The sequence below is a fragment of the Cherax quadricarinatus genome, chromosome 5 (assembly GCF_038502225.1).
Source record: "Cherax quadricarinatus isolate ZL_2023a chromosome 5, ASM3850222v1, whole genome shotgun sequence".
Lineage (NCBI taxonomy): Eukaryota > Metazoa > Arthropoda > Malacostraca > Decapoda > Parastacidae > Cherax > Cherax quadricarinatus.
In genome coordinates this window covers 68,004,008-68,017,169 of record NC_091296.1, presented here as the reverse complement: position 1 = coordinate 68,017,169, position 13,162 = coordinate 68,004,008, and the positions used below count along the sequence as shown (strand labels likewise).

The window sequence follows — 13,162 nt, the reverse complement described above, 5'->3', positions numbered from 1 at the left end:
GCTGGTAGTAGTGTCTCAGTGCTGGTGAGAGTGCTGGTAGTAGTGGTGGTGGTGACGACTCAGTGCTGGTAATAGTGGTGGTGACTCAATGCTGGTGAGAGTGCTGGTAGTAGTGGTAGTGGTGGTGACTCAATGCTGGTGAGAGTGGTGGTGGTGGTGACTCAATGCTGGTGAGAGTGCTGGTAGTGGGAATGGTGGTGGTAGTGGCGGGAGTGGTGGTAGTGATAGTGGTAGAGGAAGTGGTGGTGGGTGTGCTGGTAGTGGGAGTAGTGGTGTTAGAAGGAGTGGTGGTGGTAGTGGCGGGAGTGCTGGTAATAGTGGTGGTAGTGGCGGGAGTGCTGGTAGTGGGGGTGGTGGGAGTGCTAGTTGTGGTGGTGGGAGTACTGCTGGTGGTGGGAGTAGTGGTGGTAGAGGGAGTGCTGGTAGTGGGAGTAGTGGTGGTAGAGGGAGTGCTGGTAGTGGGAGTAGTGGTGGTAGAGGGAGTGGTGGCAGTGGGAGTAGTGGTGGTAGAGGGAGTGCTGGTAGTGGTAGTGGCTGGAGTGCTGGTAGTGGGAGTAGTGGTGGTAGAGGGAGTGGTGTTGGTGGTGGTGGTGCAGACTCAGTGTTAGTCTGGTGTTGGTAGTGTACACAAGTGATTGCTCGTCTCCTCCCTCACTATACACTGGTGGGTGATGGTTACTTCCTTCACTCTCCATCTACTTGCACACACATGGATGACACACAAATGTGTGCCTGCAAACCTGTGCTTACAGGGGTGGATTCGTAGCTCTTGGACCCTCCTGTTAGCTTCTATCGACGGATTTAACCAATTCCTATCTTGTAATGTATGATATTATGTGGTGGGTTGTACAGCAGTGTGTGTAGTGGGTTGTACAGCAGTGTGTGTTGTGGGTTGTACAGCAGTGTGTGTAGTGGGTTGTACAGCAGTGTGTGTTGTGGGTTGTACAACAGTGTGTGGTGGGTTCAGCAGTGTGTGTAGTGGGTTGTGCAGCAGTGTGTGTAGTGGGTTGTACAGTGTGTTGTGAGCTGTACAGCAGTGTAGTGGGTTGTACAGCAGTGTTTGTTGTAGGTTGTACAGCAGTGTGTGTTGTGGGTTGTACAACAGTGTGTGGTGGGTTCAGCAGTGTGTGTTGGGTTGTGTGTGTTGGGTTGTGTGTGTTGGGTTGTGTGTGTTGGGTTGTGTGTGGTGGGTTGTGTGTGGTGGGTTATACAATGTGTGTGATGGATTATTACGCAATGAGTGGTAAGTTGTTCATTGTGAAGCATATAAGTAATGTGGAAACTCCCTGAGCTGGCTTGCTCGCCTCCGTCCTGGCTTAGGGCTTAGTTCCGCTATTGTGGTTTACTGCTTGTGCAAAGTGCTTGGCGAGGCACCAAATAGATAGTGGCACTAGTGTTAGCTTATTGATCTTGACGCAGGTGCTTGTATGTGTGTGTGTGGGTGTGGATGTGGTTGTGGGTGTTGCTGTGTTTCATGGGAAGGGGACAGTCACTCATGTGTGGGGTTAGTAAGTCTTCTTTAGTATGAGATGAGGGAGGGTGTTGCGGGGTGAAAGCAAGCCAACCTCGTGTGAGCAGGTAACATTACCTTCACTTTCATGCTGCAGCAGTTATTTCCCTTCAGTAAGCCTTGTGTCAAGCGGTGTGTGGAGGCACATTGTTGAGGGTCGGTAAGCCTTGTCATCTTCACTGACCTCGCTTCCGTTACTGTTTCATAATATACTTCATTTTGGAAGAAGGTTTATCCTTGTGTAGTGTGGTGTTGTGGTGTGACTTAACTGGCTGCTCTAGCGTTGTTCAACACTCACTCCCATGCAACAGTTAGGTATCTTTATTATGAAACGTTTCGCCTACACAGTAGGCTTCTTCAGTCAAGTACAGAAAAGTTGATAGAAGCAGAAGATACTTGAAGACGATGTAATCAGTCCATCACCCTTAAAGTTTTGAGGTGGTCAGTCCCTCAGTCTGGAGAAGAACATTGTTCCATAGTATGAAACAATATGGAGATGAAGTGACAGAATGGAGCTTTTATAGCGCCAAGAGGTGAGACGTAGGCCACTAGGAGAGGTAAGAACTCAGATGTTGAAAGGTCAGGTCCCTCTCAAATCCAGCCGCTCTCACTAGTGGAAGTTGTCGAAGTTGATTGCAGGTCTGTACCAAGATACCCTTGTGTTGCAGTGTCTGACAGATTGAACATTAAAATGGTATAAAATACCGACAGGTTGTTAGGTAAGACACATATGCAACAGTTAGGTATCTTTATTATGAAACGTTTCGCCTACACAGTAGGCTTCTTCAGTCAAGTACAGAAAAGTTGATAGAAGCAGAAGATACTTGAAGACGATGTAATCAGTCCATCACCCTTAAAGTTTTGAGGTGGTCAGTCCCTCAGTCTGGAGAAGAGCATTGTTCCATAGTATGAAACAATATGGAGATGAAGTGACAGGATGGAGCTTTTATAGCGCCAAGAGGTGAGACGTAGGCCACTAGGAGAGGTAAGAACTCAGATGTTGAAAGGTCAGGTCCCTCTCAAATCCAGCCGCTCTCACTAGTGGAAGTTGTCGAAGTTGATTGCAGGTCTGTACCAAGATACCCTTGTGTTGCAGTGTCTGACAGATTGAACATTAAAATGGTATAAAATACCGACAGGTTGTTAGGTAAGACACATATGCAACAGTTAGGTATCTTTATTATGAAACGTTTCGCCTACACAGTAGGCTTCTTCAGTCAAGTACAGAAAAGTTGATAGAAGCAGAAGATACTTGAAGACGATGTAATCAGTCCATCACCCTTAAAGTTTTGAGGTGGTCAGTCCCTCAGTCTGGAGAAGAGCATTGTTCCATAGTAATAAACAATATGGAGATGAAGTGACAGGATGGAGCTTTTATAGCGCCAAGAGGTGAGACGTAGGCCACTAGGAGAGGTAAGAACTCAGATGTTGAAAGGTCAGGTCCCTCTCAAATCCAGCCGCTCTCACTAGTGGAAGTTGTCGAAGTTGATTGCAGGTCTGTACCAAGATACCCTTGTGTTGCAGTGTCTGACAGATTGAACATTAAAATGATAAAAGATACTGCAACTGTTGCATGTGTCTTTTGCCTGGCACCTGTCAGTTAACCTATGCCAAGCCTAATGGTTCAATCTAGTCGAACTCTGCCTTTCATTAAGAATAGCTTGGTGCCGAACCTGCAATCAAGCTAGAACTTCCTTCCCTAGTGAGGAGCGGCGGCTGAGACAGAGGACTGACAACAACATCTGTTCTTGCTCACAGTGGACTCGTCTCCTGGCACTGATACTCCCGTCTGTCGCTTCGTCTCCGTATTGTTTTCATGCTATGGAATTGGTGCAACTGCTTCCACCTCCAAGCACTATTTTGGGGTGATGGACTGATTGCATCGTCTTCAGTATCTTCTGCCTATCAAGCTCTGCTTGACTGAAGAAGAAGCCTACTGTGTAGGCAAAACGTTTCACTAATCAAATGCCTTGGCTGTTGCATGTGTCTTGCCTAACAACCTGTCGATGATTACCACCGCTGCCATTTTAAGCTGTTCAATCTGTTCGAACGACAACTTCCACCAGTGAGAGCGGCTGGATTTGAGAGGGACCTGACCTTTCAACATCTGAGTTCTTACCTCTCCTAGTGGCCTACGTCTCACCTCTTGGCGCTATAAAAGCTCCATCCTGTCACTTCATCTCCATATTGTTTCATACTATGGAACAATGCTCTTCTCCAGACTGAGGGACTGACCACCTCAAAACTTTAAGGGTGATGGACTGATTACATCGTCTTCAAGTATCTTCTGCTTCTATCAACTTTTCTGTACTTGACTGAAGAAGCCTACTGTGTAGGCGAAACGTTTCATAATAAAGATACCTAACTGTTGCATATGTGTCTTACCTAACAACCTGTCGGTATTTTATACCATTTTAATGTTCAATCTGTCAGACACTGCAACACAAGGGTATCTTGGTACAGACCTGCAATCAACTTCGACAACTTCCACTAGTGAGAGCGGCTGGATTTGAGAGGGACCTGACCTTTCAACATCTGAGTTCTTACCTCTCCTAGTGGCCTACGTCTCACCTCTTGGCGCTATAAAAGCTCCATCCTGTCACTTCATCTCCATATTGTTTCATACTATGGAACAATGCTCTTCTCCAGACTGAGGGACTGACCACCTCAAAACTTTAAGGGTGATGGACTGATTACATCGTCTTCAAGTATCTTCTGCTTCTATCAACTTTTCTGTACTTGACTGAAGAAGCCTACTGTGTAGGCGAAACGTTTCATAATAAAGATACCTAACTGTTGCATATGTGTCTTACCTAACAACCTGTCGGTATTTTATACCATTTTAATGTTCACTCACTCCCAGCAAGCAGCTGGTGGTTAAAGCTCTGCACTACCTGGTCATTGGCCTTCATGAAGGGGCTCCTCACAAAGTTTTCTATATACTGTATTTGAATTATGTGAGGTAAGGATCAGATCAAGTCCTGTTGGTTCGTTTACTACTTATTCTCCTTTCCTCTACTTTCTCAACGGAATGTTACTATCATTGTCTGCATCCCATGTGTCAAGCATACCATACGATTCCTCGTTGTCACAGTTCATCTCCTTGTGACGGAGGTTTCCCATGGTGGGGAGTTTTGCTATGATCCTGTGGACTCTGCTAATCCTTGATGGTTTTTATTATTTTCTTGCTCGGTTATGGGTGACCCATCACCGAACAGGAAAATGATAAAATGATGGGTCACCCATCACTCAAGTGTTCCTCACCAACAGTGCCACTTTTCCACTGTTTCCGTACTCCTTTCTCATTACAAAATATCTTGCTTCGATTATCGCATTGATTACAGAACCTATTAACTTGGTCTCTGTGGTAGCTTTGCGTGTATGTGTGTGGCCAGGGAGGGAGGGGAGACAGTTGTACACTTGGATGAAAATAATGCTAATATAGTTGTATTCTGTAAAAGGAAATTTTTTTTTACACTGCTGTATACACATGACATAATTCTTATACCGTGAGGTTAAACCAGTGTCTTGGTGTGGGTGTGTAGGGATCAGTTAGTGGTGGTATAAGTTGCGTGAAGGTGGTGGTGTAGCCGTGGCAGGTACAGAGGCAGACATGCTGGGGCAGGTGGTGAGGAGAGGAGCCCCCAACACCGCCGCAATGTACCGCAGGATCCGTTCCTGGGTCCTCGACGACCACGAGCAAGTCATCTTCCGCACCTTCCCCGTCCTCAAGAAGGTGAGTTGTAAACCCAGTGGCTCCATGACAACGATCACATAATTTTCCGCACCTTCCCGTCCTCATGAAGGTGAGTATAACCACTCTCCTTCCATCTCATCAGCGGCTTATCATCACTCTAGCCTTTCCTTCCTCGTATCAAACTTTGTTACCTCATCATTCCCCAGACGCTGTGTGACTCGTACAAGTTAAGCTTCCCAGTGAATTATATAACTATGTGAATTTCAGTCGCTGCGTATTATAACCCAGGAGTCCCAAAGGCCTGTTATCCTGGGTGTAAAGGGAGCAAAATAAACACAGCAGAAAAACTTTTGACTTATATTATCCTTCAAGTTAGAATAGGAGAATGTACACTATGTACAACAATAGGTATTAGTGCACTCCACGGTAAGCAAGGCAGAATAGAAACCACTAGAGAGCAGACCGTGCTTCAACCAGCTCTAGAATGGGAATGATAAGGGCAGACAGGTGTGTGGTACCCACAACACCTCTGCGATTGCCAAAACCATCTTTTCATTGGCTGGAATTTGAGTACTGATTGAACGACGGGGCCCCATCGTTAACCCTTAGCACCTGGTTCGCTGGTTGGGGGAAATAGCCTTTCAGTTAGGGGTGTGTACATGCGCCGAATGAAGGTTACACTGCGTCATCAGAGAAAAATATCCCCGCAATGCATAACCCCAGTCCCTTCTACCTCAATGTACGCGATTGGAATGGTGCAGTGTGTGGCATAAGTTAAGTGTTAGCAGTTAACTATTAGCCTTGAAGATATTAAGGGAATCACAAGTGACATTCACAAGTCATCACGTGGAAACTGATATCCAAATTTCTTCAGTAAAAGTGACAATGTAGCAGATACACGACCCATACCTTCCACCGACGAGGTATTGTCTTGGTACCTCAGAGAGGCCAGTAACCTAACATAGCCACTTGTCTTGGTACCTCAGAGAGGACAGTGACCTAACACAGCCACTTGTCTTGGTACCTCAGAGAGGCCAGTAACCTAACATAGCTACGTTTATATGGTATCTCAGAGGACAGTGACCTAACACAGCCACTTGTCTTGGTATCTCAGAGAGGACAGTGACCTAACACAGCCACTTGGTATCTCAGAGAGGACAGTGACCTAACACAGCCACTTGTCTTGGTATCTCAGGCCAGTGACCTAACACAGCCACTTGTCTTGGTATCTCAGAGAGGCCAGTAACCTAACACAGCTACATTGTCTTGGTATCTCAGAGAGGCCAGTAACCTAACACAGCTACGTTGTCTTGGTATCTCAGAGAGGATAGTGACCTAACACAGCCACTTGTCTTGGTATCTCAGAGAGGCCAGTAACCTAACACAGTTACGTTGTCCTGGTATCTCAGGACAGTGACCTAACACAGCTACATTGTCTTTGTATCTCAGGACAGTGACCTAACACAGCCACTTGTCTTGGTATCACAGAGAGGCCAGTAACCTAACACAGCTACATTGTCTTGGTATCTCAGAGAGGCCAGTAACCTAACACAGCTACGTTGTCTTGGTATCTCAGAGAGGCCAGTAACCTAACACAGTTACGCTGTCCTGGTATCTCAGGACAGTGACCTAACACGGCCACTTGTCTTGGTATCTCAGGCCAGTGATCTAACACAGCCACTTGTCTTGGTATTTCAGAGAGGCCAGTAACCTAACACAGCTACGTTGTCTTGGTATTTCAGAGAGGACAGTAACCTAACACAGCCACTTGTCTTGGTATCTCAAGAGGCCAGTAACCTAACACAGCTATGTTGTCTTGGTATCTCAGAGAGGCCAGTAACCTAACACAGCTACGTTGTCTTGTTATCTCAAGAGGCCAGTAACATAACACAGCTACGTTGTCTTGGTATCTCAGAGAAGCCAGTAACCTAACACAGCTACGTTGTCTTGGTATCTCAGACCCCTCAAGGAAGGTTCCTTGATGTTGGTGAGGGGCTCTTGATTTAGGGAATTGGATCTGTGCTCCAGTTCCCTGAATTAAGCATGAATGCCTTCCACATCCTCCCCAGGCGCTGTATAATCCTCCGGGTTTAGCGCTTCCCCCTTGATTATAATAATAATAATTGGTATCTCAGAGAGGTCAGTAACCTAACACAGCTACGTTGTCTTGGTATCTTAGAGAGGCCAGTAACTAACACAGCTACGTTGTCTTGGTATATCAGAGAAGCCAGTAACCTAACACAGCCACTTGTCTTGGTATCTCAGAGAGAACAGTAACCTAACACAGCCACTTGTCTCGGTATCTCAGAGAGACCAGTAACCTAACACAGCCACTTGTCTTGGTATCTCAGAGAGGACAGTGACCTAACATAGCTACGTTGCCTTGGTATCTCAGAGAGGCCAGTAACCTAACACAGCCACTTGTCTCGGTATCTCAGAGAGACCAGTAACCTAACGCAGCCACTTGTCTTGGTATCCCAGAGGACAGTAACCTAACACAGCCACTTGTCTTGGTATCTCAGAGAGGACAGTTACCTAACACAGCCACTTGTCTTGGTATCTCAGAGAGGACAGTTACCTAACACAGCCACTTGTCTTGGTATCTCAGAGGACAGTAACCTAACACAGCCACTTGTCGTGGTATCTCAGAGAGGACAGTAACCTAACACAGCCACTTGTTGTGGTATCTCAGAGAGGGCAGTAACCTAACACAGCCACTTGTCGTGGTATCTCAGAGAGGACAGTAACCTAACACAGCCACTTGTCTTTGTATCTCAGAGGACAGTAACCTAACACAGCCACTTGTCGTGGTATCTCAGAGAGGACAGTTACCTAACATAGCCACTTGTCTTGGTATCTCAGAGGACAGTGACCTAACACAGCCACTTGTCTTGGTATCTCAGAGAGGACAGTTACCTAACACAGCCACTTGTCTTGGTATCTCAGAGGACAGTAACCTAACACAGCCACTTGTCGTGGTATCTCAGAGAGGACAGTAACCTAACACAGCCACTTGTCGTGGTATCTCAGAGAGGACAGTTACCTAACACAGCCACTTGTCGTGGTATCTCAGAGAGGACAGTTACCTAACTCAGGCACTTGTCGTGGTATCTCAGAGAGGACAGTAACCTAACACAGCCACTTGTCGTGGTGTCTCAGAGGACAGTAACCTAACACAGCCACTTGTCGTGGTATCTCAGAGGACAGTAACCTAACACAGCCACTTGTCGTGGTATCTCAGAGGACAGTAACCTAACACAGCCACTTGTCGTGGTATCTCAGAGGACAGTAACCTAACACAGCCACTTGTCGTGGTATCTCAGAGGACAGTAACCTAACACAGCCACTTGTCGTGGTATCTCAGAGGACAGTAACCTAACACAGCCACTTGTCGTGGTATCTCAGAGGACAGTAACCTAACACAGCCACTTGTCGTGGTGTCTCAGAGGACAGTAACCTAACACAGCCACTTGTCGTGGTGTCTCAGAGGACAGTAACCTAACACAGCCACTTGTCGTGGTATCTCAGAGGACAGTAACCTAACACAGCCACTTGTCGTGGTATCTCAGAGGACAGTAACCTAACACAGCCACTTGTCGTGGTATCTCAGAGGACAGTAACCTAACACAGCCACTTGTCGTGGTATCTCAGAGGACAGTTACCTAACACAGCCACTTGTCGTGGTATCTCAGAGAGGACAGTTACCTAACTCAGGCACTTGTCGTGGTATCTCAGAGAGGACAGTAACCTAACACAGCCACTTGTCGTGGTGTCTCAGAGGACAGTAACCTAACACAGCCACTTGTCGTGGTATCTCAGAGGACAGTAACCTAACACAGCCACTTGTCGTGGTATCTCAGAGGACAGTAACCTAACACAGCCACTTGTCGTGGTATCTCAGAGGACAGTAACCTAACACAGCCACTTGTCGTGGTATCTCAGAGGACAGTAACCTAACACAGCCACTTGTCGTGGTATCTCAGAGGACAGTAACCTAACACAGCCACTTGTCGTGGTATCTCAGAGGACAGTAACCTAACACAGCCACTTGTCGTGGTGTCTCAGAGGACAGTAACCTAACACAGCCACTTGTCGTGGTGTCTCAGAGGACAGTAACCTAACACAGCCACTTGTCGTGGTATCTCAGAGGACAGTAACCTAACACAGCCACTTGTCGTGGTGTCTCAGAGGACAGTAACCTAACACAGCCACTTGTCGTGGTATCTCAGAGGACAGTAACCTAACACAGCCACTTGTCGTGGTATCTCAGAGGACAGCAACCTAACACAGCCACTTGTCGTGGTATCTCAGAGGACAGTAACCTAACACAGCCACTTGTCGTGGTATCTCAGAGGACAGTAACCTAACACAGCCACTTGTCGTGGTATCTCAGAGGACAGTAACCTAACACAGCCACTTGTCGTGGTATCTCAGAGGACAGTAACCTAACACAGCCACTTGTCGTGGTATCTCAGAGGACAGTAACCTAACACAGCCACTTGTCGTGGTATCTCAGAGGACAGTAACCTAACACAGCCACTTGTCGTGGTATCTCAGAGGACAGTAACCTAACACAGCCACTTGTCGTGGTATCTCAGAGGACAGTAACCTAACACAGCCACTTGTCGTGGTATCTCAGAGGACAGTAACCTAACACAGCCACTTGTCGTGGTATCTCAGAGGACAGTAACCTAACACAGCCACTTGTCGTGGTATCTCAGAGGACAGTAACCTAACACAGCCACTTGTCGTGGTATCTCAGAGGACAGTAACGTAACACAGCCACTTGTCGTGGTATCTCAGAGGACAGTAACCTAACACAGCCACTTGTCGTGGTATCTCAGAGGACAGTAACCTAACACAGCCACTTGTCGTGGTATCTCAGAGGACAGTAACCTAACACAGCCACTTGTCGTGGTATCTCAGAGGACAGTAACCTAACACAGCCACTTGTCGTGGTATCTCAGAGGACAGTAACCTAACACAGCCACTTGTCGTGGTATCTCAGAGGACAGTAACCTAACACAGCCACTTGTCGTGGTATCTCAGAGGACAGTAACCTAACACAGCCACTTGTCGTGGTATCTCAGAGGACAGTAACCTAACACAGCCACTTGTCGTGGTATCTCAGAGGACAGTAACCTAACACAGCCACTTGTCGTGGTATCTCAGAGGACAGTAACCTAACACAGCCACTTGTCGTGGTATCTCAGAGGACAGTAACCTAACACAGCCACTTGTCGTGGTATCTCAGAGGACAGTAACCTAACACAGCCACTTGTCGTGGTATATCAGAGGACAGTAACCTAACACAGCCACTTGTCGTGGTATCTCAGAGGACAGTAACCTAACACAGCCACTTGTCGTGGTATATCAGAGGACAGTAACCTAACACAGCCACTTGTCGTGGTATCTCAGAGGACAGTAACCTAACACAGCCACTTGTCGTGGTATATCAGAGGACAGTAACCTAACACAGCCACTTGTCGTGGTATCTCAGAGGACAGTAACCTAACACAGCCACTTGTCGTGGTATATCAGAGGACAGTAACCTAACACAGCCACTTGTCGTGGTATCTCAGAGGACAGTAACCTAACACAGCCACTTGTCGTGGTATCTCAGAGGACAGTAACCTAACACAGCCACTTGTCGTGGTATATCAGAGGACAGTAACCTAACACAGCCACTTGTCGTGGTATCTCAGAGGACAGTAACCACAGCCACTTGTCGTGGTATCTCAGAGGACAGTAACAGCCACTTGTCGTGGTATCTCAGAGGACAGTAACCTAACACAGCCACTTGTCGTGGTATCTCAGAGGACAGTAACCTAACACAGCCACTTGTCGTGGTATCTCAGAGGACAGTAACCTAACACAGCCACTTGTCGTGGTATATCAGAGGACAGTAACCTAACACAGCCACTTGTCGTGGTATCTCAGAGGACAGTAACCTAACACAGCCACTTGTCGTGGTATCTCAGAGGACAGTAACCTAACACAGCCACTTGTCGTGGTATATCAGAGGACAGTAACCTAACACAGCCACTTGTCGTGGTATCTCAGAGGACAGTAACCTAACACAGCCACTTGTCGTGGTATCTCAGAGGACAGTAACGTAACACAGCCACTTGTCGTGGTATCTCAGAGGACAGTAACGTAACACAGCCACTTGTCGTGGTATCTCAGAGGACAGTAACGTAACACAGCCACTTGTCGTGGTATATCAGAGGACAGTAACCTAACACAGCCACTTGTCGTGGTATATCAGAGGACAGTAACCTAACACAGCCACTTGTCGTGGTATCTCAGAGGACAGTAACGTAACACAGCCACTTGTCGTGGTATATCAGAGGACAGTAACCTAACACAGCCACTTGTCGTGGTATATCAGAGGACAGTAACCTAACACAGCCACTTGTCGTGGTATCTCAGAGGACAGTAACGTAACACAGCCACTTGTCGTGGTATCTCAGAGGACAGTAACGTAACACAGCCACTTGTCGTGGTATCTCAGAGGACAGTAACCTAACACAGCCACTTGTCGTGGTATCTCAGAGGACAGTAACCTAACACAGCCACTTGTCGTGGTATCTCAGAGGACAGTAACCTAACACAGCCACTTGTCGTGGTATCTCAGAGGACAGTAACCTAACACAGCCACTTGTCGTGGTATCTTAGAGGACAGTAACCTAACACAGCCACTTGTCGTGGTATCTCAGAGGACAGTAACCTAACACAGCCACTTGTCGTGGTATCTCAGAGGACAGTAACGTAACACAGCCACTTGTCGTGGTATCTCAGAGGACAGTAACGTAACACAGCCACTTGTCGTGGTATCTCAGAGGACAGTAACGTAACACAGCCACTTGTCGTGGTATCTCAGAGGACAGTAACGTAACACAGCCACTTGTCGTGGTATCTCAGAGGACAGTAACGTAACACAGCCACTTGTCGTGGTATATCAGAGGACAGTAACCTAACACAGCCACTTGTCGTGGTATATCAGAGGACAGTAACCTAACACAGCCACTTGTCGTGGTATCTCAGAGGACAGTAACCTAACACAGCCACTTGTCGTGGTATCTCAGAGGACAGTAACGTAACACAGCCACTTGTCGTGGTATCTCAGAGGACAGTAACGTAACACAGCCACTTGTCGTGGTATCTCAGAGGACAGTAACGTAACACAGCCACTTGTCGTGGTATCTCAGAGGACAGTAACGTAACACAGCCACTTGTCGTGGTATATCAGAGGACAGTAACCTAACACAGCCACTTGTCGTGGTATATCAGAGGACAGTAACGTAACACAGCCACTTGTCGTGGTATCTCAGAGGACAGTAACGTAACACAGCCACTTGTCGTGGTATCTCAGAGGACAGTAACGTAACACAGCCACTTGTCGTGGTATCTCAGAGGACAGTAACGTAACACAGCCACTTGTCGTGGTATCTCAGAGGACAGTAACGTAACACAGGGACGCATGAAGCTTCAAGCCGCTCAGAAGTTGAATGATCAGGTTATCATCTTTGAAGGATTCAATCTAAGCAGTTGTGACAGTCAGAAATTATTGCACCTTGTTGAATATTTCTAACTTACCCTTGTTGAATGTTTCTAACTTATCCTTGTTGAATATTTCTAACTTACCCTTGTTGAATATTTCTAACTTACCCTTGTTGAATATTTCTAACTTACCCTTGTTGAATATTTCTAACTTACCCTTGTTGAATATTTCTAACTTACCCTTGTTGAATATTTCTAACTTATCCTTTTTGAATGTTTCTAACTTATCCTTGTTGAATGTTTCTAACTTACCCTTGTTGAATGTTTCTAACTTATCCTTGTTGAATATTTCTAACTTACCCTTGTTGAATATTTCTAACTTACCCTTGTTGAATGTTTCTAACTTCACATTGTTGAGTGTTTCTAACTTCACAGTGTTGAATGTTTCTAAC

At 46.6% G+C, this 13,162-nt stretch overlaps 1 long non-coding RNA gene across 1 annotated transcript in view; it reads left to right on the top strand.

Moving 5' to 3' along the window:
* Positions 1-605: 605 nt before the first annotated feature.
* LOC128685079 (uncharacterized) overlaps positions 606-13,162 on the top strand; it is an 82,181-nt gene continuing 69,624 nt past the window's right edge. Inside the window, exons 1-2 of the long non-coding RNA XR_011394458.1 lie at positions 606-664; positions 5,056-5,246. This is a non-coding gene — a long non-coding RNA (uncharacterized lncRNA). The remainder of the gene's footprint in view (positions 665-5,055; positions 5,247-13,162) is intronic.